The following is a 4,522-nucleotide window of genomic DNA, read 5'->3' as shown; positions in this document are numbered from 1 at the left end:
GGAGCTCAAACTCAAACCACACGGCAGCAACAAACAGGAAGTGTGACCTTGTTTTTCTCCATCTTTATGTACATAGTGTATTGCAGCAGATTTGTTGAACTCCTATGAAGCTACCACTGATTTTAGATACACCATATAAGATTTTCACATTTAACACTGTTTCTAATTTTATATAATTGACCTATTTTATCTTCATCTTTAGCATTGGCTGGAGATTGTGAGCTGTTTCATATTAGGCAGCCTGCTATTATGCACATGTTTGGATGTCCATGGCTTACAGCAGCCCATTTCTTTACAGCATTTATTAATGTAGGCTAATGTTGATTTATAAATATGCTATTATTCATTATTAATTCATGCTTGTTCATAATACACGATATAATGTATAATTTGAACTGTTATTATTAATGTATAAAATGTATTATTATATGTAGAATATACACTATTGTTCAAAAAATTGAGTTTGGTAAGATTTTAGACATGAGTTAACTATTTTAGTTAACATGAACTAAATATACAAAACAAATGTTATTGCATGCTGTAAAATAAATTGGCCATAGTTCATGTTAACTAATGCATTAACTAGTTTTAAAACACAATATTTTGTTTAAAAAAAAAAAGTCTTGTATGTTCACCAAGGCTGCATGTATTTGATCAAAAACACAGTAAAAAAAATATTACAATTTAAAGTAAATGTAATTTTCCTGTGATGGCAGAGCTGAATTTTAAGCAGCCATTTTAAGTCTTCAGTGTCACATGATCCTTCAGAAATCATTCTAATATACTAATTTTCTGCTCAAGAACATTACTTATTATTATCAATGTTGAAAGCAGTTCTTCATATTTTTGTTGGAACTGTGATTTGTTTCAGGATATTTTGATGAATAGAAAGTTCAAAAGAACAGTATTTATATGAAATGGAAATATTTTGTAATGTTATGTATGTCTTTACTGTCACTTCTGCTCAATTTAATGCATCCTTGCTGAATAAAATTATTAATTTGTGTAAAAAAAAGTACTGACCACAAACTTTACTGAATGGTGAGTATAACATTAACCAACATAATAAATGTTGTAAAAGTATTATGTTCTAAGAACTAAATTACTAACCATGACAGATTAACTTTGGCTAACATGCTGTTTATGGTTGTCATCTGCTGACATATAGAGGCCGTAGCATAAAAATGACCATTTTATGTATCCTTCTCTTTCTCCCGCGAGCCCTCAGCTGTACTTGCCTGTTCTGCACATCACCATATAAATAAATAAAGCCAGCAGGTGATTTAGTGTGTCTGCTTATTTTCAGGAGAGCCTTTGAAGATGAAACAACTGCATTCCAAGTCCCAGTCTCCCTCCCTGGAGACATGCTTTCCAAAAGGCTACAGCCACAGCACAAAGCCAGCCTTGACATTTGCATAAATCCATCAGCGTCACCACGACAGCGCTGACTCCTAGGTCGCCATCCGCCGTAAAATTTAGAAGAAAAAAAATAGGCAGGAATAGTGAAAAAAACATAGCAAATGTTGTAAAGCTTTTGCACTTCTGTGCTGCAGTCAGATGATTACATTGACATGTCTCAGATGAGCGCTTTTCAGGCACAAGCTATACAAAAAACAGCCATGGCTTTTGTTATTACCTTGAGTTTTACAACATGACATGTAAGTGTGCGTGAGATTGTTTATGTGTGAGAGAGAGTGCTGCTTGATGGAGGAGGCAGTGCATATGAATTCATCTGTCCAAGATTCATGAGTAAATGCTGTGGACAAGGCCATTGGCCTCACCTGGCTGTCGATTGTCTTAATTTCACCGGTGTCACTTTCAATTTAGCCGGCGGCTGAGATGAGAGATAACTGTGCAGGCTGCACGCACACCACTCCACCTCCTGCTCTCTGGAGCGACAAGTCTGCAGGCTGCAACAGCAGTGGCTTACAGGCAGGAAGTAGACAACTGTATCAGAAGTGCTCATCATCAGACTGAACGGATATAGTAGCTGGATCGTGCCGTTCTGTATAGAGCCGCCCTTTTTGACACAATTACAAGTTTTTTTCCCCCATTGAGGTGCTGTGGAATCAGGATTAGAATGTGTGTAAGAAATCAAATACATTATTATCAATGTCTCAGGCTTTCTTCTATTCTGTTCTTCCATTAACCAAATATTAGCTTGGTTAGCTACCTAGCAACACCAGAGTTACCCTAGCAACTGACAAGTGAACATTCATGAGTTGCCACATCACTAAAGCTGTTCCACCATCATGGTACTTCTGTTCAGAGTTCGGTTAGCTAACCGTGCTGAGAAATCTGTACATGGAATGATTTATAATTGTACAATGCTGAATCTTGTACCAATGGAAATGCTACTGATGTTGTTTCTCAGTTCTCAAAAGTGGTATGTGTTTTATGATGACAGATGTTATTGATCTATAAATACTGTGCATAAAAGTTTACATACCCCTTACAAAAAAATTACATTCTTTTGTTATTCTTTACAGGGGATGCATGATGTTGAGATCCAGCTTTGCCACTCAGGACAGTTGATGGCCTCATGCAGAATTCACAAAATGTTGCAAACATCTGATGCTTGAGGAGGCAAGGCACAATATTAAAGGTATGTAAAAAAACTAGTTTTTTACAAAAACAAGGTTTTTAGCTGTGGAATAGTTAAATATTGGTTATGCAGCTACTATAGGGAGAAACTGCATAAAAAATATATGATCTAATTTATATAATATGATTTAATTTTTCTCTTTTTAATTTTTTATTATATTCTGGCCTGAATTTTAAAAGAAAACAGAATTTACAGATTCTGTAATGGGAATGCAAACTTATGATGCAAACTGTAATCACTGTATTTTTACCGTAAGAGTGGGCTCAGCTATCTTCAGCCATGTCCAGTTATTTTAGCTGTACAAAAACAGTCCATTATGCTGCTTGATATTGCGTATTTGTTATCATAATATTTGATAACACTTTACAATATGGTCTCATTACTTAGCATTAGTTAATTCATTAACTAACATTAAAGGGATAGTTAAAAATAAAAAATTCTGTTATTTACTCATCCTTATGTTGTTCCAAACCTGTATGAATTTCTTTCTTCTGCTGAATACAAAAGAAGATACTTTGAAGAATTTGGATAACCAAACAGTTTCTGGTCCCCATTGACTTCCATTGACTTTTCTTCATACTATGGAAGTCAATGGCTACCGTCAACTGTTTGGTTACGACATTCTTCAAAATATCTTCTTTTATGTTTAAGAAAGAAACTCGTACAGGTTGGGAACAGTAAATAGTGACCGAATTTAAATTTTCCCTTTAACTAACAATGAGCAATATATTTATTACCTTATTTAGTAACGTTCATGTTAGTTCAGGTCCATTAAATATTATTAACAGGTACAGCTGTTGTTTATAATAACGTGGTAGTAAATGTTGAAACGAATAAAGATTAAGAAATGCTTAGAAGTATTTTTCATTGTTAGTTCATGTTACCTAATGTAGTTAACTAAAACAAAAGAGAACAATTGGAACATTATTATAAAATGTTACCTATTATTTTAATTCATTATCGTAATCATAAACACACTGATTTGTAGTGCAAATACTTTTACCATTTACTGCACTTGAATTAGAACTGTTATTGTTCTAGTTATTTATATCGGCTAATAAATCTGATATCTTGCACATTCACAGGAAATAGCTTATTATTGCATCGAAAATATAAGGTGGATATACAGCATGGGTATTTCCTTGAATGCAGACCATGAAAACTGATCAGAATTCTGTGTAATTGTGTGGGGGTGACTCGATATTACAGAGAAAATGAGTTCTGTTTGAGAAGAGATCTCTACTGATAACATACATCACATGTATCTTAAAGGGGTGCTATTGTGCTCTTTTACAAAGTCTTGATTTTGTTTTGGGAGTGTACTAGAACAGGCTCTCATACTAGGTTGTTCGAAAACGCATTATTTTTCACATATTTTATATTATTACAACACCTCAGTTCGTCTGCCTTGGGAAAGCTAGCGTGTCTCCGACATAGTGATAACACTCGTTGCCTTCTCTAGTGCAGCTCAACAAGGTCTCGTCCCATTCGTCGATATTTGTGATATCACAAATCCCGGAAAATATGCGTTGTAGTCCAAACGAGTCGTTCGCTGTAGTTTTTGAAAGTGATTTCTGTTAAATATAATATCTCCTTTTGAAGTGGACTTTGAGCTTTGTAACTTTGCAGATCTTTTCTATGCTCAAACAGCAACATTACAGACTAACTAAAGTTGAAAAAGTGAAAAAGCATAATAGGACTCCTTGAAACTAGCTGTGAAAGCCAGGTTTCGATGTGACTGAGAGCTCACTAGTGGTGCTTCTGATGTTGGAGCTCAATATCGGCAGTCTGGAACATCACGCCTCTCTCAGTTTTCATAAAGCAGACTTCAGTTATGTATTCTCTCTCTCTCTCTCTCTCTCTCTCTCTCTCTCTCTCTCTCTCTCTCTCTCTCTCTGTCTCTCTCTCTCTCTCCTC

At 35.1% G+C, this 4,522-nt stretch overlaps 1 long non-coding RNA gene across 1 annotated transcript in view; it reads left to right on the top strand.

Annotated features, from left to right (window-relative positions):
- The window catches only part of LOC107560606 (uncharacterized), a 23,185-nt gene that overhangs the window by 18,423 nt on the left and 240 nt on the right, over positions 1–4,522 (top strand). Inside the window, exon 2 of the long non-coding RNA XR_001605746.1 lies at positions 2,490–2,605. This is a non-coding gene — a long non-coding RNA (uncharacterized lncRNA). The remainder of the gene's footprint in view (positions 1–2,489; positions 2,606–4,522) is intronic.

This window comes from Sinocyclocheilus grahami, unplaced genomic scaffold (genome assembly GCF_001515645.1).
Source record: "Sinocyclocheilus grahami isolate Dianchi unplaced genomic scaffold, SAMN03320097.WGS_v1.1 scaffold23.1, whole genome shotgun sequence".
NCBI classification, from domain to species: domain Eukaryota; kingdom Metazoa; phylum Chordata; class Actinopteri; order Cypriniformes; family Cyprinidae; genus Sinocyclocheilus; species Sinocyclocheilus grahami.
The sequence above is the reverse complement of the archived record's forward strand: the minus strand, read 5'-3'. Positions and strand labels throughout refer to the sequence as shown.